Source organism: Chlorocebus sabaeus, chromosome 8 (genome assembly GCF_047675955.1).
Source record: "Chlorocebus sabaeus isolate Y175 chromosome 8, mChlSab1.0.hap1, whole genome shotgun sequence".
Taxonomy (NCBI): domain Eukaryota; kingdom Metazoa; phylum Chordata; class Mammalia; order Primates; family Cercopithecidae; genus Chlorocebus; species Chlorocebus sabaeus.
This window is the reverse complement of record NC_132911.1, coordinates 76,594,086-76,619,922: the sequence shown is the minus strand read 5'-3', so window position 1 is coordinate 76,619,922 and position 25,837 is coordinate 76,594,086. Positions and strand designations below refer to the sequence as shown.

General features: G+C 38.8%; 1 protein-coding gene and 1 pseudogene across 1 annotated transcript in view; one reads left to right on the top strand and one right to left on the bottom strand.

Moving 5' to 3' along the window:
- KCNB2 (potassium voltage-gated channel subfamily B member 2) overlaps positions 1–25,837 on the bottom strand; it is a 408,762-nt gene that overhangs the window by 304,578 nt on the left and 78,347 nt on the right. The window lies entirely within an intron of this gene.
- On the top strand, positions 14,728–15,474 carry LOC140712146 (HAUS augmin-like complex subunit 1 pseudogene; annotated as a pseudogene).

The window sequence follows — 25,837 nt, the reverse complement described above, 5'->3', positions numbered from 1 at the left end:
AAGGTGATAATTTACCTTTAATTTGAGCAGTCATGAAAATGGATGTATTCTAAACTTCAGAGTGGCAAGGTGTTCCAGTCTGACTCCCTGGCTCTTGCCTTTCAGAGAAAGAAGATGGGCAACCAAGATGCACACAGACCTTTTTTGATGGCTGCAGCATCAGGCTAAGCAGGCTGTTAACAGCCCAACTCTAGCAGGGTACATTTATATCACAGTTGACGTATGCAGTGGTTTTCTAACACAGCTGTATGAAATAACTAACTATAAATGCTTTCAGCTGTGGTGGCTGGGGTCATTTAATTGTGTTGCATGGGAATAACATGGTGATACATCCATGAAATATTAACTTGAAATGCCAACGCTGCAATAGAAAGAGACTACAAAAGGGTAGTGTTTCTGTGGGCTCCCAAAGTGGAAAAGCAAGTGCAGTCCCTAGGGCCAAGTGCTGATCCCTCAGAGTCTTCTAGGAGAAAACAGAGATGCAGACACTCAGGTTAGGAACACAGAACCCAGAGAATGCATGCCAGGCAGAATGGCCCCCAAGAGACACCTATGCCCTAATTCCCGGAATCTGAATAAGTTAAGTTACATGGCAAATGGCACTTTGGAGGTGTAGTTAAGGTTATGCACCTTAAAATAGGGAGATTATCCTGGATTACCCAAAAGAAACCAATCTAATCACATGAGCCCTTAAAAGGAGAGATTGTTCTCCAGCTAGAGGCAGAAGTCATGAGAAGGTCTGCAGCATGAGATGGGTTTGACATGCCCTTGGCGGCTTGAAAATGGAGGGAGCAATGGGAGCAGGAATCACGTAGCCTTAAGATAGGCTCCTACCCACTGCCAGCCAGGAAGCAGGGACCACCACCCTCCTTCAGATTGTTGACAGAAATCAGCTCCTCTTTCCGCCAATAACCTGAAAGAACTTGAAAGCAGGTTCTTCGCAGTTTCCAGAAAAAAATGTGGCCCTGCTGCTGTCTTGACTTCAGTTTGTGAGACCTGGAACAGAAGAACCAGTCAAGCCCACTGGACTTCTAGCCTGGAAAATTCCAAGACAGAAAACTTGTGGTGTTTCAAGCTGCTAAATTTGTGGTAATTTGCTTTGGCAGCAATAGAAAACTAATACAGACAGGATTAAATACAATCCCAGTGGATTCAATGGAACTAAATTATTTCAAGATACAAGTTACACATGGAAGTTATGTTTAACAAATAGACATAGAATGCTGCCGTATTGGGCGGGGGTTGGAGGTGGCAATGACCACACATCTTTGATGCCAGCAGTTAATTTTGTCGATGGAATATTAAGCATGCCCATTAACAGCACTGGTTCTGACTTCTAATTTAAGGCTTACTAATTAGCTGCGTGATTCTTCTGATAGTAACAAAATAGGCAGAATCATGATGATGCTATAATTTATGAATGAAGATACCCCTCTCACAGCACAAAGGTCGGCAGCATGATGCCTGTCTGCTTCAGAGACTAGGCTGTGTCATTCGGGAGCAGTAGCAATTAGTTGTGAGTGAGGTATAGTTAACAAAATTAGCATCCTACCTGTAAATGGCCAGAGAGTAAATAGTTCAGGTTTTGCAGACTAACGGTCTCCTTTGCAACTCTGCAACTCTGCAACTCTGCCTATGTAGTGTGAAAGCAGCCATAGACAATATGCAAATGAAATGAGTGCGGCTGTGTGCCAATACAACTTTATTTGTTAACAACACTGAAATTTGGATTTTATATAATTTTCACGTCATGAAATATACTTATCTTTTGATTTTTTTCCATTGTTATTTTTTTGAGACAGGGTCTCCCAGGCTGGAGTGCAGTAGTATGTACATAGCTCACTGCAGCCTCAACCTCCTGGGCTCATGTGATCCTCCCACCTCAGCCTCTCAAGTAGCTGAGAATATGGGTACATGTGATCATATCCAGCTAATTAAAAAAAAAAAAAGCAAATCTTTTTTTTTAAAAAGATGGGGGTCTAGCCATGTTGCCCAGATTGGTCTCAAACTCCTGGCCTCAAGTGATCCTCCTGCCTCAGCCTCCCAAAGTGTTGAGATTACAAGCATGAGCCACCACACCCAGCCCACTTAACCCTTTAAAAATGTAAAAACTATTCTAGGCAGAAAAAGGCAGTGGGCTGAGTTGACTGAGCCCTGTCTTAAAATTAATACTGCATTTGAACAAGGAGCACAGGCTGAAGACCAGGTCCTTAAGACATTCTGAATAATATGGAAATCAACTCAGCAAAAATACTTGTTTTTCAAAAGGAATGAAATATTTACTTGTTAGAACTCTAGCTTGACAAAGAACATTTTACCTATTGATATTAGTGTGTGACAATTTAACAATTTAATTGCAATGCTGTTACGGGTTGAATTGTGTCCTCCCCACAAAGATATGGTGAAGTTTTAAACCTCTGTACCGGAGAATGTGACCTCATTCAGAAATATGGTCTTTACCAATGTAATCAAGCTAAAATGAGGTCATTAGGGTGAGCCCTAATCCAATATGACTGATGTCCTTATAAAAAAGGGGAAACTTGGACACAGAGATGCGAACAGCAAGAACACCATGTGAAGATGAAGACAGAGTTGGAGTGATGCTGCAGAAGTCAATGAATGTTAAGGATTGCCAGCAAACCACCAGAAGCTAGGAGAGTGGCATAAACAGATTTCTCCCTCACAGCCTGCAAAAGGAACCAACCCTGCCAACACCTTGATCTAGGACTTCTTGCCTCCAGAATGGCAAGGCAATACATTTTCTGTTGCTTAAGCCTCTTAGTGTGTGCTACAGTAGTCTCCTCTGATCCGCAGTTTCACTTGCTGGGGTTTCAGTTACCCTTAGGTACATAGGGTAACTCTTAAGATATTGTGAGAAAAAGAGAGGAAGAGACTATATTCACATAACTTTTATTGCAGTATATTATTATAATTGTTTTATTTTATTATCAGTTATTGTTGTTCATCTCTTATTGTGCCTAAATTACAAATTAAACTTTATCATAGGCATGTATGTATAGATAAAAACATACTTCATACAGGGTTCAGTACTATCCATAGTTTCAGGCATCCATGGGGGGCTTGGAACGTATCCCCTATAGATAAGGGGTGCCTACTGCACTTTGTGACAGCAGCCACAGAAACTGATACAAATGTCTTTATTCCTTTTTGAGTTAGGTTTATCAAGGGGTGTCTTGATGTATCTTCCTTCTCCCCTTTTACCAAAATAAATGCATGCTAGTACAAAGGACAATGCTAACAAATCTGATAGTTGAAAACTTTAGGTATAGGTGATTGGCCACTAATTTGGGCAGTTAAGAAGAACATAGCTAAAGTCTAGTCTGTTTGTTATGCTAAAAATCAGTATTAGTAAGATCAAGTCTGATGCTGAAAATTTATACATGTTACCTACAGATGCCTTAGTAATAGAGATATCCTGCTGATACCTTGATCTAGGACATCTTGCCTCCAGAATTGCAAGGCAATACATTTCTGCTGTCTAAGCCGCTTAGTTTGTGGTACAGTAGTCTCCTCCCATCTGTGGTTTCGCTTTGATCAACATGCACCAAATACGAAAATAAAATATAAATTGCATTAAATGTATAAGATTGAAGACCTTGGGATTTGGAGTAGAATGGAAGAAAAAAGAAACAAAAATTCTGTGGTTTAAGAACTTCCTGACCTGTCACATCTATTCATTTGTATCAATAATTATGTGAATTTTATTAAATACTCTGGAAAAGAAAAAAACAATTTGCTTGAAGACTAAATTCCTATAACCATGGTAACTGGTGGTATGTTGGTAAAGGTGTAACAATCAGCTCATGGTGATGGTTGCCAATTTTTAGTGTAAATACCACCATAGCTGATTTCAAGCTACCAACATTATTTCACTGAATCCTAAGAAGGAAAGAGATGTACACAATAATTTTGCACCAGCTGGTTTGAGTCAATTCCAGGATACAACTGGTTATAACAGTAATATCCTATACAACTGTGTGCTAGACAGACAACCATGCTTCAAATAGGTCAGCTTGCTATACGGGTAAGGCAAGATGGCATCTTGATATTGACCATTATTTCAGAGTTTCTAGTCACTGTGTTGGCTGTAATTATTTGTGCAACATTGAAAAACGTGACTTCATCTCTCTAGGCTCAGTTTCCTTACCTGTGTGTTTACTGAATTAATATCCAAATCACCACAAACTAGAGGAGGGCATTGACTCTGTGTCATGCTCACTGTCACAGGCTCAGTGCCTAGCACACAGCCTGGCTTAGGAGACTCTTAGAGGGGCCATCTCGTGTTCTTGCCTGCCCAGAACCCATTCCCCTTCTAGCGATAGCACCCCAATTTTCCTTGAGAAACTGTTTATCTTCTTTTCTCAATTCATGTGATCCAAGTGAAACTGATTCCTTCCCCAGCTCCAAACTGAGCATGTGAATCAGGCATAGTCAATCAGAGCATCACATTTTCCCTGCCACACCAGTCATCATGACTAGCCCAGGGCTGGCATAAGACTCAGGCTAGACCAATAAGGCTGATCGTTAGGTTATAGTTATTATTATTATTTTGGAAATTCTGGAAGAGAAGTTTGTTTTTCATTGGGATACTGTGTAAAACAAAGGTAGAATGAGAGAACAGATTGTTAAGTGTGGAGTTTCTAGAAGTCATACACTCCCATAAGGGGTGAGCTTACCTGACTGATGGAAGTGGAGTTGGGATTAACTTCAGGTGACATCAGTGCCCCTCAATAAGCAGTTACCAGCCACTGTGGGGGCTATTCCCCCTGCTACTAGGACCCTTCCCATTGTTAACACCGAGACTTCTCTTTAGCGTTTCTTTGAGAATGAGTTCAATTTATTCTTCAGAAGTCATGGATTTCTTACTGAGACTTAACCATACCTGGCTTTCCCCTACATCAAGACTACCATGTGACACGAATGCTTCAAATGTCTTCCTTTTTTGTCTGTGGTGTCACTGTCTTGTACTCACCTCCTAACAGTTGGTTTGACACTCCTCAGTTACATTAGCATTTATTTAGTGCCTAAAATATTAAGTACGTTATGTTTGTAGCTTTCATAAATTCCGGGGCTGCCCATAGCTCAAAAAGCACAGATATACTTCTGGAGATTTGAAGTGGAGGAAGGGAAGCATACAGGACTTTATAAAGGTAAGAAGAGAGAGCTGGCATGGTCACCAGGCCAAGGCATTAACCTCAGAGTGAGGCTCTCATTTGGATGTTATTCAGCAGCAGATGGGTGCAGGGAGGTGGGCTCGGCCTATTCCCAAATGTTGACCCTAAGAGAAATCCACCAACTCCCAATATTAGCTAGATCTAAGGATGAAATGGGGCATGCTGGAAGCTGCCTGCCCCAGGTACTGGGGCCACACATGTTTATCAGTGTAACTTCTCCTGAGATACCAACCTTAATAAAGGATGAAGTCGGCATCATTCCTTGGAGCTATCCTCTAGAAATTCTCCTGAAAAGTGTTATTTTGATGCATGGTTAGCTCTTCTTTTTTGGGAAAAATTTGCTAACCTGCTAAACCACTGTGAAAAGAAGTACTTCAAATAATTATCAGCTACCCCTTCAAGTGCATGACACAAACACACACACACCCTAACAGGAGAAATCTGCATAATAAGGGACAAAAAAATCAGTTCTGCAATAAAGTTACACACGTACACACGCATTCCTAAAAATCACCAGGCAAAAAAACCTACAGGACTCATCAGAAAAATGGATGCTAAAAGCTTCATCAGTGACCAGGTATGATGGCTCACACCAGTAATCCCAGCAGTTTGGGAGGCCAAGGCAGGCAGATCACATGAGGTCAGGAGTTTAAAAGCAGCCTGGGCAACATGCCAAAGCCCTGTTTCTATTAAAAATACAAAAATTAGCCAGGCATGGTGGCGCACACCTGTAGTCCCAGCTACTCAGGAGGCTGAGGCAGGAGAATCGCTTGAACCCGGGAGGTGGAGGTTGCAGTGAGCTGAGATCCCACCACTGCACTCCAGCCTGGGCAACAGAGCAAGACTCTGCCTCAAAACAAAACAAAACAAAACAAAACAAACAAAAAAACATGTCATCAGGGAAACATTTCTTTAAAACCTAACAAAAACAACACAGTTTTACACATGTTAAATGATTAAGAAATACATAAATACCACAATAAATACTATATTTTATCGTGAAAAAAGACCTGGAGTTTGCTTGCAGAAGTAAGTGTCAAAAGGTTGCAGTTAGTAAGTCATTACGAAGTATGGAAGGAGGGTTATCTGAAGTCAGAAGGAAAGTTCTAAAGCCAGATGTGGATGGGTGTGGCTCAAAGCACATGGTGAGCAGAGGAAGCTGGCAGATGTTTGAGGTGTGAGCCTGTGTGCAGTTTGCACGTTCCTACACAGCTCTGTTCATCTGGACGCAGTTTTCTGCATTCACCTAGTGTTATCATGGATAAAAATCATGCATAAAAAACAAGACATTTTCATTATGTTCAAATTGTTCTCTAATGTATCAAAATCTGTTGGGACAATTTCCAATTTTCAAAATAAGTACAGAGGAGAACTGATGGTACCTTGCTTTTGGATCATACACTTTCCACCATTTCTAGGTTATACACAAGGTTGTCTACGATAGAAAATATAATTAGTTATACAGAAAAAAAAAAAAACAAATTTGAGACCTCCAGAAAGTGTTCTTAATATCTCTGGTAGCCATTAGGCTAAATATCATCTGCTCTTTTCTTCACTCGTAGTGACCTTCTCTAAAGAAGATTCAGCATCTGCAATCCTCAAGTTTTTGCATCCTCTTCCCCATAAAAATCTGCTTTCATGAATGAGTGAGATAAACTTATTCTTACTAAAGTATACATGACTGATAAGGGTAAATGACTAAGAATAATTTCAAAGCTTTAAGGTAAAGAAATTTGGCATGAGCTTTTAGAATTTTAGGCATTATCAAACTGATGGGGAAGGTCTTGGAAGTAGATTGATCTTCTAAATACTTGATAAATATTAACACACAATGGTTTCCTACTTAGAACAATAGCCCTTAGAGCCCCCAGTTAGCCTGGTAAAGTAAAAAGTGATTATGGCAACAGAAGATGCATGTCGATATCTTCCCTCTTTCTTTTTCTTTTTTTCTTTTTTTTTTTTTGAGACGGAGTCTCACTCTGTCACCCAGGCTGGAGTGCAGTGGCTTGATCTCGGCTCACTGCAAGCTTCGCCTCCCGGATTCACGCCATTCTCCTGCCTCAGCCTCCCAACTAGCTGGGACTACAGGCGCCTGCCACCACGCCCAGCTAATTTTTTTTTTATATTTTTAGTAGAGACGGGGTTTCACTGTGTTAGCCAGAATGGTCTTCATCTCCTGACCTCGTGATCCGCCCATCTCAGCCTCCCAAAGTGCTGGGATTACAGGCATGAGCCACCGTGCCCGGCCTTCCCTCTTTCTTAAACTAATTACTTGAAAGAGTTTTTCAAGGCTCATCCCATCACTCCCAAATACTTTTTGCAGGGTTGTTATAAAGAACAAATGAAAGAACACGGCATCTGACACTGTGCTTGTCACATTAACAGGAGGTGCCATGCACAGCGGTCAAGGGCACCAGTTCTGCAATCAGACTGCCTGAATTAAAATTGTAAGCCTAACATTTTCTCATTGTTAGATCTTGTGTATGTGTCTTAGACTTTCTAAGGTTTAGTCCCATCTATCCAATGGGGACAATAATCCTTTTAAGAAAATAAAATTAAAAACATATCAAAGCACTCTGCACAAAGTCTAGACAGAAATAGTGCTCAATACATGTTATTAATAACCATAACTGCGATTCAACAAGAGCTAGCTCTATGAACACCTTCTGTACACCGCAATAGAAATGTTAGTCACTTAACTGCATGCAACACATTGTACATATAAGCTGCCCAAATATATTCTGAGTGTGATTGATTACACATTAATTTCAAAAGTCTATTCTATAGAATGTGGCCTTAGCTTTGTGGTTTCTCAAATACAGTACAGGCTCCTTGGTCCCCCAAGTGACTGGCAGCTCAAATTTGCTGGACACTGGGCTTCGGGTGGACTATGGCCTGTGTCTTCTGGGCATTCTGTGGCCTGTGTGCCTGAGCATTCTGGGGTTACTTATAAAGCCAGGCAGCTTGTGTGGAAATTCAAGCCCCTCTTAGCTGTCTTGTCTGGACACTAGAACTAACATACATGTTGTCCATGAATGTGACTTCGATCTTCTGAAAATGCTGAATGAATTCTAGGTTTTCTTTTAGACAATGGTCTTTCTATAGAAACAAAATCACTAGGCTGATTTTGAAATTGTCTTTCTTATTTTGGTGACTTTTGGCAGTTATGTATTTAAGCTTTTCAGTATCTTTTTTTTTTTTTTTTGAAATAGTGACATATACTGTAAGACTGCATTATCGTGGGACTGCAAAGTTCTGATTCTAAAGCTACAGTCCATGGAGAACTCGTGTTCTGTAGCTGACAACCCCTGTTCTCCCATTCTTTCCTTGAATAAGATCACCTGGTAAGTCGATACTGAGATATGTCCAGCATTATTTTCCCTTCTTCGGACCAGAAAAGAAATGCTCATTTTTCTGGGTTCAGTGGCTCATGCCTGCAATCCCAGCACTTTGAGAAGCCGAGGCAGAAAGATCACTTTAGCCCAAGAGTTCAGGACCAGCCTGGGCAACAAAGTGAGACAAAAATAACCCGGGCATGGTCACACACGACTGTAGTCTCAGCTACTTAGGAGGCTGAGGTGGGAGGACCACTTGAGCCCAGAAGGTCAAGGCTGCTGTGAGCTGTGATTGTGCCACTGCACTCCAGCCTGGGTGAGAGAGTGAGACTGTCTCAAAAAATAATAGTAAAAGTAAAAATTAAATATTTTAAGTACATTTTTCTTTCCCATTTTGGGACCACTGAGGTTTTTACTTTGAAACTGAGATGAATTAAAGCTTCTAAAATGTCTATGTTTTAGATTTATTGAAATGCAAGCTCCTCGGAACAGGGACTTCATTTTGTTCACTGCTCCATTTCCAATTCCTCAAAATGTGTCTGGAATACTGAGGGTGTTTGTATTAGTTTCCTGTTTCTATATAACAAATTACCACAAACTCAGTGACTTAAAACAACAGAGGCCTAGCATCTCACAGCTTCCGTGGGTCAGGAATATGGACACGGCTTGACTACGTCTCCCGCTGGTGTCTCACCAGGCTGCTAGAAAGGTGTCTGCTGGCTGGTGCTGAGGTCTCCTATGGGGCTTGACTGGGAAAGGATCTGCTTTTGTTGGCGGAATTCAGTTCCTAATGGATGTGATCTTGAGGACTCCTATTTCTCACTAGCTGTTGGCTGGAGGCTTCCCTCAGCTCTAACAGGCCACCCTCAGCTCCTGGCTGGGTGAGCTCCCAACACGGGCAGCCCACAGCATGGCAGCTCGCATCTTCAAAGCCAGCAAGGAGAGGCTCCAGCAAGAGGGGCACTGCAATGTTATGTGATGTAACCAAGTACATCCTACTGCCTTTGCCCTACTCTGTTGCTTTTAAGCAAGTCACAGGCCCCATCCACATTTGAACACCAGGAGGTGGGGGTCATGGGGACTGCCATATGAATCTGCCTACTGCAATGCTCAATATGATGTGTTGACCAAACAAATGAATGCAGAATCACAGTATCTTGTTTGTGTGATCAGGTAGGGTTAATATAAATTTTGAGTCTATTATTCAATTATAATTAGCATATTTTCTATTCCTTGTTCAATGGAAAAAAAAAACAAAACCCATACCTCTGAGCAAAAACCATTTCTGAAAAGCCATCTCAGGCTTATAAAGAAGGTTTGAGAGACATCACAGTGTACCACAGAACCATAATGTTATCTTTTTTGTTGCTGAAGAAACTACTTCCCCAAGAACAAAGGGTTGAAATCCTATGGTAAGCTAAAATCTGTCAGGGAAAAGGCACTTAATGCGTGCTTCTTCTTCGAGGATGTTTTCCCAGTTTTCTGAACATATAGATAATTGGAGAAGCTTTCTACCCTAACTATCCAATTCCATATGCTTTGACTGAGACACTAGCACAGAAAGCCAAGCATGCATGAGGCAGAATGAAGATATTTAAGAACTTAGCACATATTTGTAAAATAGCTTATGTTTAAGTATTTTACTAATAGGAACATTATGGAGACTTGATTGATTTAAAAAGAAGAGCCGAGTGAGTAGAGAAATGAGGAGGAGGCATGGCTCCTAATTCTGTCTCTAGTAATGATTTGTAGATAGGCTACCTACCGGCATAAGCAGTCTTAACTAATGAACATATGCTTATGCACCGATCAGGAAGTGCTCAAGCATCTGGGGGGCCATGAAAGGAAGGGGTGATCATGAGGAAACTAAGAAAGCTAGAGCCAGAAAGGACATTTGTGCCAATGAGAGTCTGTCTTTGGGGTCAGCCTCAGTGGGTCAGATGCTTCACAACTGTGATTTGGGGCACCTAACTTCTTTATAAATCCATGCTCTCGTGTTATTAAATAAGGAGAGGAAAGACCTACCTGTAGTGGTTGTCATGAGAATTAATTAAGCTAATACAGGTGAAGCTTTTTGAATATGACCAGGCAGATAAATGTGACAAATGAGTTATCTTTTTAATCTGGTTAAGGCCTCCTATGTGCTAGGAATCTGGTTCCTCTAAACTAGTCCACAAGGTCGTAACTCATATTTTCCCCTGATAACCTATCCACTTTCCTTCTATTTGTAAAACCTTTTTCAATTCTTTATTGTCCCCGAAATGTGTCCAGATGGTTTGGGTTCCAAAGTCTTCTATCAGAACAAACCAGAAACTGCAGATCACAGCCTTTGCTTTTCAATAAGTAACACTTGGTTTTCTTCCCCACTTTATCCTTGGTGCTGCTTCCTTGGGCTCAGAGGTATCTCCCTCTGTTCATCTCCAACCTTCCTCTTCAAAGCTGGAGTTGAGTCTCTGTACTCCTGGAATCAAAACAACTCCAGAAGGGCAAATAGCAAGAAATGCCCCTATACTGTGACAGGCATCTCTACAATTTAAGTTGGTAGAAGGAATTTATTTGCTTCCTCCAGCTTTGGGGATAACTATCACCCAATCAATACAGCCAGAGAGAGTTAACCTCAACATTGATTGACTCTGACTGACTGGAACAGAAGTCTTTACAACAGAAATGCTGCAGTGAAATGGCAGTATAATTAACACTTAGTCAATGAAGATACATCAAAAATGGTATTTGTAAACTTCCACTTTCCTTCTTATAGTATTCTGATTTAGATAAAATCAGAATTTGGGGCCCACTCCCTTGGTTTATAGATAGAGAAATTCGAGCTCAGGTAGATGGTGTCTTGAATAAAACCACATGGCAAGTTCTAGCAGGAGCTGGAACAGATCCCAAATAGAAATGTTGGTGTCTGGGAGCTCTCAGAGCTTTATTACGGGGCTTTCTTACAGGTAACTAAGATGCACGGAGCATTTTAGTAGATAGGTGTTGGAGATAAACCCACTTCAAACCAAATTCTACTGAACACAGGTTATGTTTTAGTTAACACTGTTATATAGACCAGAACAATTAAACAATAAGCTCTCTTAACAGATTCTTACATAATTCTATGGCATAAACCCTAGACTAACTTTCAAAGAAGCTGCACAGTAGGGTTTAATTACCTAGATTATTCACATCCTTCTTCATTCCATTCTTTGTAATTTGCCTAAAGTATTCAGAGTAATAAATTAATCATTTTTGGAAGCTTGACACAGAAAAAGGGCTTTCATCCCCATCTCACTGTGCATCTGTAGGAAGATGTTTATTCCATCAAGGTTGATCATGATATTCATATCACATTATTTCAGCTGTTCTCTACAATGGCAGATTATGTTAATAACACGTTTGAATGTCTCCTATTATTGGAGGGTCAAGAAATGCTCCAATTAATCTCAGTACTCTTGGATTACAGTGAAAGACTGTGTAGATATTATTCAGAAGACTAGTTACAGAAGTGTAGGCTTTTCTTCTTCTGAAATCACTTATACGCCACTTAAAATGTCTATAACATATTGAAACTATGCAAACATTTTGATTCCTATTTTGCAGAACAAAAAAAGGCCTCAGAAAAGTCAAACACTGTTTATTTTCTATGTACATTCCATAAGAATTAGACTGTTATTTATCAATTTATCCCTAACATTTCTCAGAGGGCTTGGTAACATCATAGATACTCATGAAATATGCACTAATTGACAAAATGATTTTTTAAAAATTGATTATAGATAATACAAACATATTTTAAAAGGCAAACTGTTAAGTATATATAATTTGTCTGAGGGTCTAATAGAGCTGGTGAAATAACATGAAAGAGGGAAATGTTGCCTATGCTTGAGGTTACATGAACACGATGAACACTTCTGGGATGTATGAAGACCAGCTTCCAACATTAAACTGGGAGACAACTTTTCAAAATCAGTTTCAAAGGATGGTGAAATCATGCCACAGATTTCATTAGATCCTTATTTTACTTGTGTAATTAATAGAGAATTTTAGTCTACATTTTATTAAAACTGTGAGGTTAATGACAGATTATTTCTGTAAAAACAAAACGACTGCTAATTAAAATGAGTGCAGGCTCAAGGGGATGGATAGCCCATTTTCCATGATGTGATTATCACACACTGTATGCCTGTATCCAAACATGTCATGTACCCTATATGTATACCTACTATGTACCCACAAACATTAAAAATAAAAAATTATAAATAAATAATTAAAAATGAGTGCAGGGAAATGCTCAAGTCAAGTAATGTCATTACTCCGGTATAAAAAGACAAAAAACAAACTAACTTTCTGGGAAGCAAGAGAAACAACCATTAGCTGAACTGATGATGGTGTCAAGTTGTTATACTTCATCCCAACTTTCAAGTTTTTTGAGAAAACAGATCTGGAAGCTGGGATCTGGCCGGTGGGTTTGATCCTTCTGGGGATCTTGACTGCCACGTCCTCCACATATACAACCAGATGGCAGAAGCTTCTTGGTATGTATGGGAGGTCGCTACTGACATGTTGGGATTGAATCATTTGGAAAAAATAAAAATATACAGGGAGTCAGAAAGGGTTAAGAGATGAAATGTATGTATGTTAGCAGGATTCTTTTAAAAACACATTCCCACAAATTTGTGGTCTCATTTCTTGTATCAAAAGTGAAGATTCATATAAACAGAATTATTTTTATATTAATATTTCCTATTCTAGAATATTCATGAACCAGGTGGTTAGGTTTCACAGAAAAACAAAAAATTCTCAGAAAGACAAAAGTCCAGAGAAGACATTCACTTGTGTCTAAGGACCTAAAATATAATCAAATGAATTAATGTATCTAAAACATAGTACTGGCCGGACATGGTGGCTCACACCTGTAATCTCAGCATTTGGGGAGGCTGAGGCGGTCGGATCAACTGAAGTCAGGAGTTCAAGACCAGCCTGGTCAACATGGCGAAACCCCATTTCTACTAAAAATACAAAAATTAGCCAGGTGTGGTTGTGGGCACCTGTAATCCCAGCTACTTGGGAGGCTGAGGCAGGAGAATCACTTGAACCTAGGAGGCAGAGGTTGCAGTGAGCCAAGGTCGTGCCATTGCACTCCAACCTGGGCAACAAGAACGAAACTCCACCTCAAAAAAAAATTAAAATAAAATAAAACAAAATAAAATAAAATATAGTAGTGGAAGGCCTTCCAACTTTGGACAACAATGCTGCTAAAGGGAAATGCTTCAGTTAGAAAGGGACAGTGGGCTTTATCACAGACAAACTTCAGAGGGCACTGAAATGTCTCCCTCTACTGCACATGTTAGTTCATTTGTATCCTTTAGTACCAGTAATCCATTAACTCCTTCTAGATAGCACTAATCGATACAGTTGATCTTGCAGAAGAGGTACCCAGGTTTGAATCAGCATGTGCCATAAAATGGCCTCTTGTCTTCAGGAGGTGCCTTTGCAGTAGATTCTGGAGAAACAACGCTCAAGCTCTCTGGCAGAACATCTAAACTGCCTGTTGGATTTCTGTCTTCCTTGGCAACATTATATTTTAACTGTTTCCCTGTAGAGTAACCAGAAACTTTCGTTTCTCTACAGTAGTGCTATGTAATAGAAACAGACTAATTTTTTGGAAGAGGTATTTTTAAAAGTAGATGTAAATAGGTGAAATTAATTTTAATAATATATTTTATTCACCACAGTATATTCGAAATATTATTTCAGCATGCAATCAGTATAAGAATTTATAAATGAATTATTTCCTTTTTTGTTCTAAGTCTTCAAAACAAATTTGCTGTACATTTCACACTTACAGCACATCTTAATTCAGACAAGCTACATATGAAGAGTTCAGTAGTTATCATATTAAGTATCAACATCTCCAATGAATTAATAAATCCTTTAATAAATCATATCAACTAAATGGTTCTGAAACTTCTTTTACTGTTACAGTTTTGAAGATTATTTTGTTACCTGAAGCTAACTGACCATTTCTGTACACTGTAAAATACTGAACAATTCTTTTTTTTATGGATGATAAGATTTAGATAAAATAAAATTTGAAGATAATAAAATAATATTCTTGAAATGAAAATTAGTAAATAAGGGGCTTGCAGGGTACTTTTTCCATGAGGAGTTCTGTGTGAAGTGGCAGAAGCATCAGCTACAGAGCCCCAGTAGGAGAAAGACGTGCAGGTTGCTGTGTGATCAAAAAAAAAAAAAAATGGAGGTAATCCCATTCCACAGTATGAGGTGAACCTCTTGAAACAGACAGAAAGCAAGTGAATATGAATCACAAGCCAAGCCTCTTCAAGACCTTCTCATGGGGAGTGTGAATTTTCCCCCTGCCAATCTCTCCAGCGTGGGTTCCACGTATCCGAATGCTTTGGTTGACAGCGCATGACCCTTGAAACCAAAGATACCTCACTAGCGAGGTTTATCCCCTGCAGTGAATAATTCGACATCTGATCTTTTCAAACAAAATCCCAAACTGAGGAAATGAAGACTGAATGGGAAAATCTTGAAAAAAAAATCTAACCGCAACATTAGTATTAGAAAAATCTCAACAAGAGGATCTCAAAAAAGTAGAGTTTCATATGTCTTTGGAAAGGGCCAAAGTCAACGGTCATCTTCAGAACAGGAAAAGCAAAGTTAGAAGAGTTCAGATTTGAAATCAAAGCTGCAGAGGAGCCACTTTCAGCTACAGGCATGGATGCTTCTCCATTTCATCAGTCCCTAGTAGCGGTATCAGAGAAACTGGTGAGTTAAAATGACAGACCATACCTTTGAAGAAAAAAATGGAGTTCTATTTAGATTTAATGCTGAATCCATCTCTTGCTCAAGTGAAAACTGAATAAGCAAAGAGAGAATTAGGTAGCACCAAAGCTGAACTTACGAAGAAAGTAGACACAATGGAACCATGACCTGAGTCAAATAAATATCATTTTCCTTAAATAAGTAAACTGAATAGGACTTTACAGACTTCCTTTTTCCTCTTGGAATTGCTTAATAATGTAATTTCTGTGTTTTTAGAAGAGATAATAATGTCATAATTGATCAAATCATGGTTTCTTGTTGTGTATAGTAGTTTTTCTGTCCAATTATACAATTTTCATATTAAAATACATTTTCTCTGGAAAAAAATGAGTAACTAAAATTCTTTCACTAGTGTTCTATTTCAATATCAACTGCAAAATAATAAAAATTTATGTTTATTAAAATCTTGTAGTTTTATCAACTAGTTGGATACATGACAACATAGCAACATTATATTTTTAAAGTAATACTTAGGGTGAATTAATGGGCAAGAAAAAGGAGGACAGTTTCTCTGATTCTAAGGATACAAGATCTCAAAAAATAATTTGGGGGCACTATTTGGTTTTGATCTTGAGTCTACTTCTCTGTTTCTAGTTCCTACAGAAACCTGAATCATTTGGGATGTTAGTTCTTTGGGATTTTTTTTCTTTTCTTTCTTTTTTTTTTTTTTAACACACATGTGCAGCTTGCAAGGATTATGAGCTAATGTCAGTCTACATTGCCATCTCAGTAGATATTTTTAGCTTTCCCACCATACAGATGCAGTCACACAACGGGCTGCAGGAGAAACAGCAGTGTGTGCAGGTACCAAGGTGAGTGGGAGGCTGTGCAGCACCAGTAACTGCATAATGAAAGACTCCAGATGTCACTGCCGATGCTCCATGCTGTGATCCCTGAAGTCGTTCCACTACATAGTTACATCCCTTGCTAAAGAGCTTCAGACACCGCTTAGATAATATCGTGTGTGTTTTCTAAAATAGGCTGCAGACAGCACTTGCCAAAATTTGCTCTATTTTTAATGAGTTGTTTATTTCTTGGGGCAGTGGTGGGGGGCAAATTCAGCATCTGGGAAAACCATTAGATGGAGAGTTTACAAGTGAAGGGAAGACATGCAGCATAGATGACTAAGACTAACAGGGTCAGTTCCAAGTAGCAGTGAAATAGTGACTGAATAATTAAGGGTCTATTGTAAAAATGTCCACTAATCAAAACAAGCTATAGTCTACTGTCATTTTTTTTTTTTTTTTTTTTTTTTTTTGCATTTCTGTGATGCTAGCCTACACTGACAAAATGCACTGGTTTCTGCTCCATATTGAATATGCGAGGACCAAATGGAAATTTCAGGGCATGGAAGTTGATCCTGCCACTCAAAGATGAGAGTTCTTCAAGTCTTTCTGAAGTTGGATGGAGAAGGCAGAATAATCTGATTTGGGCACCAAATCCCTGCCTTTCTAAAACAATGTTCTCTTGCCTCCATTCCCAATCCTGTCCTTGCCTAGCTTCCTTTTCTCTCTGCAACATATATCACTGGCTATCTTTGTTTTGGAATTGAAAATAAGAGTGTTTTCTTCCAAAATACTGCTCGGACACTAGGTGGGAAACTATCATGTTGGAAAGATGGGAGGATTGGAGCAACATTAGTATACAGGTTTCAGACAGGTGACATAAGGATACCTCCTAGCTAAGAAAAGTAGAGGAAAGAGAGGGAAATGAAAGGGCACAGACCATTTCCCCCTGACCCTGGCCTCATAGATGCATCTGTGGCCCTTTACTATTCAGTCACTATTTCACTGCTATTTGGAACTGGCCTGCATAAATCACAATTGAGCAGACACCTGGCTCGAGGTGTGAAGCCACAGAACATTACAAGAGAGAGAGGAATTGTGGAAGCCATTTAGTTAAGGAATGTGTAAGAGCTGTGAGATCCATTTAAGTCCTTCCAATCTTCCTCCATCAGACTTCAGTAATAGGCAGAGGACAGAATACAGAGCCCTGAGAAAACTGTGCCTATTATATTAATTCTCCTCTTCATATATACAGTAAATATTTATTAGTTTTCTCCTGTGTTCCAGGTATAGCTTTAGGTCCTAGAAAGAGCAATAACCTAGATAGGCAAAAGTCCTTGCTCTGATAACCTTTGCATTCCATAGGAAGAGGAAGACAGTAAATAAATGCATACACAGATAAGAAAATTTCAGACAGTGCTACATGAAATGAAATGCTTGACAATTCAGACAGTGCTTTGAAAATAAAGCCAAATAAAGTGATAGAGATGAAAGGGGTTCCTTTGCATGGGGTAGTTTGGAACCCTTAGAACCACATTTAATATATGAACTGAGACCTGAATGAAAAATGAAAAAAGCCTAAGAGCTAGATAATTTTACACAGGCTGAGATGTGACTGACTTTGGTGATTTAAAAATTTCATAAACATTGGGATAAAAAAGCCAGTAAGACTGACTCTTAACACTCATGAGGTTATTATATGTGACACTGTTTTGTTGTTAGCTTCCACTACCCATAAGAATGCCACTTGCACAATCAAAATCCATATTGATTTTAAAATTATAGCTATAGTTCCACTGCAGATTTAATTTTATACCAATTCTAAATGGAAGCTTGAATGGGCAAGAAATAAAAGCTGACAATTCGGAAAGGCCCTCCACTTAATTTCAACAAAACGTGCAAATTCAAATGGAATCCTTCAGCTTAAAACCTACGAGAGAAAAGGTGATATGATTGAGAACCTTAAAATGCCTGAATCTTTTCATGTACCTCAGAAAAGCTTTTTTTTCCCTTGTCAATAGGTAGCGTTGGGTTTCATGAACTGGAGACAGTTAAAGATTGAGACAATCCTGTACAGGGCAGCCAGCATTTCAAAAGCAATAAATTATTTTCTGCTCAACTTAAACTTAAATTATCTTTTGTTCACTAACTTAAAAAACTTATCAAAGCAAATTATGATACTTGCAACTGAGAGTTTAAAGACACTACTGAGAGTAAATATGTTGATCTTATCTATCTGACTTTCTTCCTTTATCTGTTTACTTCATTCCCTCACCTTTAAAAACTATGCCTCACTTGGCAAAGAAAACTCTTTTGCCCTATTCAACTTGTTACAAACTTTCCAAATTTTAAAGTGCAATAGAGGTATCAAAGTTTCCAGCCTACAATGTATGATTTTCCACATTATTAGCTCCTAGTAATCCCCCAAAACACACCCATCCCCAGTGGTCTGGCTAAGAGGGGCAGAATAGCAGTTTTCAGAATGTGGCCCAAGGGACCAACCAGTTCTAACCAATCACCTATATGTTTGTTTAAAATGCAGATTCCAGGCTCCGCCATGGGCCAAAGAAACTAGAAACTTACGGGGTGAAACCCTGAAATCTGTATTTTAAACCAGTACCCTAGGCAATTGTCGTACAACTGAGAAGCCAAACCACAGAGGATTAAAGGGAGTTTTTGCTTCATCTTTTGCCTCACATGCTCCTCAGTGTGTGATTTCAGAGCCATGGAGTGGTTGGTATTAAGCAGAACCACAGGTTACCAAGTGCTTTCACACACGACATCTTATTTCATTCCCATAAGCAGACAGGTCTGTGATTTTCATTTTGGAGACAAGGAAACCGAGACTCAGAGAAAGCAAATGATGTATCCACTATATGCAATTAGTAAAAGGCAGACTTGGGTCTATGTTTCAAGTCTAAGGAGCTCCATGCTCCTGTTTTCTGGACAGGCCTTTCTTTCCCTACCCACTGCAAACGTGGAGTCCAAGGGCCCGCTCAGGCAGCTGGTGTTATGTGGGGAGGTTTGGTCTCCCCTCGTGGTGTGAGCTGATGCTGCTTCCTTAGCCACTTCTATCACCTGCTCATAGCATCCTGCCTCCCAGGGACAATACATTGCCTCTACTTCTTTGATATTTTTGGTCTCTCAAAAGTATTTCAGCATTTAGCCACCTAGCTCACATGGGCCATTGTGTGGTTATATGTAAGTTATGGCATCTCTGAGTCTCCAAGGAAATCATGTCTCCTCTGAACTTTTCTGTCAGGATGGAGTGGGGACAGCAAATTATTTAAGAAATGAAGTAAGTTGTTTTCAGAAAGGACAGAACCAACGGGAGGGAGACAAAGACTTTGAGCACCTAGTCACAAGATGACAGATTTATAGCATCCTGAAGCAATTCTTATTAGAAAAATCCTATAAGAGCAGGTGCCCTTATAAACACCTACTCTTCAGCACAGAGAATAAGAGCAATTGTGTCCACTAACTACAACAGTCAGGGACTGGCATCTACGCTGTACTCAATCCCCCATTTCACTGTGTGATCTCATTTCACTGTAAGAACAACACGATCAGGTGAGGAGGATTCCTTTAACAGCACAAGAAATCAAATTTCCAATTTAAGAACCTTGTCTACCTTCACAGGGCTATTACAGTAGAGCTAGGATTTGAACCCAAGTCTTCTCTGATTCCACACCTACCATCATGCATTGACCCTTTAGGATGACAACAAATCCTTCAATGGTAGAAACTAATATAAAGACATCATAGATATCTTTCTGTATCTATAAAATACATATATTTAAAACTAAAAGGTGTTTCCTTGCTGTTTGGCATTTAATCAATATCTAACAAAACAATTTTTACCCAATAAACAGCACTGGGAGAACAGGTTGTGATGCTATCAGAAATAGGAGCTGCCTACTGCAGATTGTACATTACACTCTTTTTCAGGAGCAAAACTAATTTACATCGATGTGTGACTAGCTACGTTTCCTCATCCTTCCTAGCAGAAAGGCAGCATTTCTACAGGAGAATCCACTGCTACCTGACTAAATTTAGATCGTCCACATTTATGCTTTGAGTTGGTGTCATTATCTCAGCAACAGTGTGGGAGTTTAAACCCATAATCTCTGCGTATTGAGAACGGGTAAGATCCCATCTGAATAACTGCAAGAGCTCAAGAAATTCACTCTTTCACGTTACTTCATTCTCGTGATGAATTTTAAATGTGGACCATTCTGAATTTACGGCAGAAGAAAGGAACTCTGCTAATTGAATGCTCAATGTGCCAATGACAGCAACTAACAAGTGCACTGTTTAACCACATCAAGGGTTTACAATGCGACTACACTGGAGGCGTGAATATGGTTATCAGATACCCCTGAGTGGCTAGGACAGGCCAATGTGGAGTGAAATTTACTTCTAGTAGTACAGCTTAGACTGAGGGATGATGTATCTCCAATTGAACACACTCCACAGATGGTGAGATCTTAATACACAGTGAAACATTGATTTGATGTAAGAGGGATTTTATTGTTACATTTTGTTTCCAAATCAAATGCTGCTGAAACATGGAAATAATTAGACATATCTGTGTAGGTGCATAAGACAAATCTTCATAGTCTGTCAGTGACTCAATGTATATTGGATAACAGTGTGAAAGATATTTAAAACATTCTTTTTTTGAGGAATATAAATTCAAAATTATCACAGACATAGTGGTAGCTTCCTTAAGGACTTGCAGAGGCCAGATGTGATCGCCTGCTTTGTGGTTTTGCTTGTTTGTAGGTTTTTATTTTTCTTGCTATGATTGAATTCATCTGGAAGATAATTGCCTGTTTGAAATCCACTGTTTTCACTTTTATTTTCAGCTTATCTTTCTAAATTCAGATTCACTCTCTCTAGCCATGGTGTGGAAAACACAATAATGATACAGTGGGGCAGAAACAGACAGCCCATATGTACCCATGGAGCAGTTCTTGAGCCATTGCTATCTAGTTTTCGTTTATTACGTGACATTTATTTGTGAGACTGTGTGCACATGTGTGCACATGGTACATGTGTAAACAAAATAATGCTAACTTGATAGAAACGTTATTTCCACAGGAAAGCATCTCCTCTTTTTTTTTTTTTTGAGACGGAGTCTCATTCTGTCGCCCAGGCTGGAGTGCAGTGGTGTGATCTCAGCTCACCACAAGCTCTGCCTCCTGAGTTCACACCATTCTCCTGCCTCAGCCTCCCCAGCAGCTGGGACTAGAGGCACACACCGCCATGACCAGCTAATTTTTTTTTTTTTTTTTTTTTTGGATTTTTAGTAGAGACGGGGTTTCACTGTGTAGGCCAGGATGGTCTCGATCTCCTGACCTTGTGATCCGTCCCCCTCAGCCTCCCAAAGTGCTGGGATTACAGACCTGAGCCCACCATGCCCAGCCAAGAGCGTATCTTCTAACAATACTGTCATATTTAATTTTCCAAAAATGTTAAAACATAGAAAATCTAACTTTGATACCTACTGAAAAGAACACTCCTGCTGATTTTCTCATGCTGTACTTTATATTAAAAAATAATTCTTAGCAAGTTAAAACTTGAAAAAGCTTAGAAGTTCTAAGGACTGAAATCATACATGCCTCAGGAAAAATCAATTATTTCATCCAGTAGCATTCAGATGTCCATTTTACTTCCACAAAGCCCAAGGCAACTGTTTCTGTTCATCTTGTTCTAGACTTTGACCCTGATGTCTCAGTTCCTGACACTGTCTGCTTCAATGTGTCAGGCTTTATTATGAAGACCTAAATTAGAACCAGATTTTCAGGGGCAAGTGTTTCTAACTCCCATAGCATCTTCCATGATGTAACTTGCTTGAAAGAGATGGAAAACTTAAAGAAGTAAGAAAGCAGGGCCAAATGTCATCAGTATGAATGACAAAGAACTGGAAGTGATATCTGACTCTAGAAATTCACCAGCAAGTCTTCCATTAAGTTTTATTTTACTTCCTTGTGTTTTCAAAGATTATGTTGCTTATGTTTACATTTACCAAAGTTGAGTACCTGTATAACAAATCTTTGGTCACTTGTGGACAGATTAAATGTCATTCGTCACTGAGAACCCTGCATTGTTCAATCCTTTGATTTTAGAACAATAAATCATTCATATTTGCTAATTAAGTTGGAATGGGGCAATAGTCAGGCTTATGATGTTAATGCTTACTATCACTGGAACGACTGTGAATTAAGAAGACACTGAATTTACTGACGGTAAGTTTTAAGTAAAATCTTATAATGATTGCATGGGATACACTGTTTGAGAGTATCTGAAGTTTGTGTGGAGTTTTTAAGTTTCTATTTCACTTGAACTCAAGAGTAAGTGAGCTGGCATTATTTTTTCTACTCTAAATAATAGCTTTTTTGCATTTAGGGATTTTTTCTGACATGTTTCAGGCAAAAATATTAATTAATTGATTAATATTCAGTCCTTGTCACAAATCCTATTGTTCCCATCTGAAAATGAAGAAAGTGAGGATCCAGAAAAAAAACAAAAATGGGTTTCTCAACGTTGGGCAGAGTGGGCTACGTAGGATTTTAAGCCAAACTGGAGTAAGCCAATGCCTGATACTTTCTATTCTCATGCATCACCAACATAACGCAAAAAGTTGCAATTGGCAGAACAATACACTATGAAATAGAAGGTATCCCTTCCACAGTCCACTGTCAAGAGCTCAGTGTGCCATGCAGTAAACAGCAAAGCCAGTTGCTACACACATCCTCTTTGCCTTCCTGTTCCCAAAAAGATCATGGGCAGTCCTCATGGCAAGGGGGTCTTTCTCATCATGGAAAATATAGATCATCAAAAGTCCATATTGCAAGTTATAAATATCATAGGTGATTAAAATAACAAGGGAGATGTTGGCAGATTCAGATACTGACTTTAGTGTGCTGGGGTCACAAAAACCCAAGAGTTGCAAGTTTGAAAGCAGTGAGTCAACTCTGTTCCCGGGGGAGCATCTGAAAATACAGTAACCTTATCTACATTTAAGAGATTTGTTTAGATAATTTTTATTACAAAAGACTTTTTGTGGCCGGGTGTAGTGACTAACGCCTGTAATCCCAGCACTTTGGGAGCCCAAGGCAGCGGGGATCATGGGTCAGGAGATCATGAGGTCAGGAGATCGAGACCATCCTGGCTAACACGGTGAAACCCTGTCTCTACTAAAAATACAAAAAATGAGCTGGGCGTGGTGGCGGGCACCTGTAGCCCCAGCTACTCGGGAGGCTGAGGCAGGAGAATGACGTGAACCCAGCAGGCAGCGCTTGCAGTGAGCCGTGATCACACCACTGTACTCCGGCCTGGGCGACACAGCGAGACTCCATCTCAAAAAAAAAAAAAAAAAAAAAAAAGACTTTTTGTGAAAGGTATTGGGAAAATTAATACAGGTATCTATCTTGTAATACCAATCAACTTTAAAAATGATATTTTAACATCATCCATATGCATCATTGTCAGGAATCTATAAGAAAATACTAATAACATTCTGAGGATTAAAAGATGTCTCAGTTTTAGAACGGAGAGCATATAGATTTTTTTTTTCCTTTTCTTCAGTGCTCCCTACTCCCTACAATCCAGGATTCATGAATTTAGAGCAATCTCAACATACATGTCTTGATTCATTGACTGAGTCCATTATTTTCATCAGCTCAGTGATAAAGTCAATGTTTTGAAGGTATTCCCCTCAATCCACGGGCAGGCTGAAAGGTCATTACTGATTGGAGACAAAATCATTTTTTCTGACAAATCTGATCTCATTGGATTTGACCTGAGGTCTTCCTGTTACCCTGTCAGTGAGATAAGCTGCCTGTCTTGCTTTTATATGTTTTTAATGACCAAAATCCTGTATGTTACATAAATCACTTGTCTTCTGAATTTACTCATTATAATAGTTATTTGCCTTCATTTTCCTTTAGAATGATTCAGTTTTTAATTTAATGATGTCTTAACTCTTTAACCACATTTTAAAATGAGACTAATAATAAACCCTATGTCATAGAGTCAGTTGTGAGGATTAATATGTTACTAAATTATTTAAGTATTTGGGACAGTGCCTTGCATATAGAAAGTGCTGTCTATTTTTTTGGTTGATATTATTATGAGTGTTATTTTTATTGCATACATAAGAGATCACATCCTTATCCTTTTGCTAGGCATAATTTGTTTTGGAAATTTCAGGAAGAGGCAAACAAACTGCACACCCAGGCTTTTAAAAATACTACTTGGTGAACACAAAAAAGAAAAAAAATATGAGGAAAATCTTCATGTTACCATAATTCAATTGCTTAAAGTCTAGATTCTGCTTAAAACTTTTTCCTTAACTTAGTTAAGAGTTCAGTTTTTATGCACATCAGTTAGAGGAAGAAATCCCACTGATTTAGGTAGGAACACTTGAATGTTAAACCCTTGATGCTGAGGGGATTATATTTCAGTACAACATCTACTTTTCAAGAGATGTGATTTGGAGAGCTTTAAGAGTCATTATCTTTTCTCTTCTCTCCAACAACTCCCTGCTCTAATCCTTTTCTATCCATTGATTTGAAGTTTTTTTTTTCCTGTTGTCTTATCCCATCCCTGTGGTCAGAAATGTCACCAAATTCTTTTGAAATATTATTAAGTGATTGCACTTTAGTAGGTACAACAAAAATCTATTTTAGGTTTTCAGGATCTTTTATATAAGAAGAAAGAAGACAGCCAGAGCTGCAACTTGTACAACTCCAGGGAGAGTTTTGAAAATATTCCATGTGAACAGCAGCCCCTGAATGCTGGACTTCAATGGAATGATGTCCTGGGTCTGCGCAGTGTGGCAGCACTGAAGATGTCTAGATGATCATGCTTTATTCGACAGGGGACTTTAATGAAAAATGATTTACATAAGTGCACACATAAACATAGTGCTCAGTAGTCTAAAATATTTTACAAATATTCCAAGAACTACAAATAAACTTATACTAAGTTGATCCTAATTGACATTATAATATACAATATTAAATATTTCTTCCTTTGTGTTTTTGCCTGATACCAGATTCTGCTGTAAATTCCAAATCTGATATTATCTATGTCTACTCTAGCTTATGTTCAAGCACAAATAACAGGGCAATAGAAAATACTAATAATATTTATTGTAGAAAAAACTCTTGTCTCTAATGAAAATTATAAACTCTAATGCAGATATCTATTATGCTAATTTTTTGATTCAGAAAGAATATATTTTTTTCTTCTTATATGGTTAAATGTAACTCACTTCATAAAGGAACTTCTTGAAAAAGAAGTGTTGACTGAAATTTTATGAATCAAAGAAACCTTGAAAATGCTCCAGGAGAGTTTGTTTTTCAGCATTACTCTTAAATCACTTTTGAAAGCAAATAATTATCAACTACTGCTATATTGTCCTATCTGCTACATGCACTTGTGAGAGTGTATGTGTGTGTGAGTGTTAAGGACATACTTGACCTAAGAAACATGGACCAAGGTTCTAGCTTTGAATATTTCATCAGCTACTATATGATGTTGAACAAATTCTCTTCAATGCTCTGGGTCTCAGTTTCCTCATACTTAAAAATGAAAAAGGTGTTAGACCATAACCTCTCATACTTCTTCTCATTCTAATCATCTATGAAACAATTCTACTCCCTATTACATCACT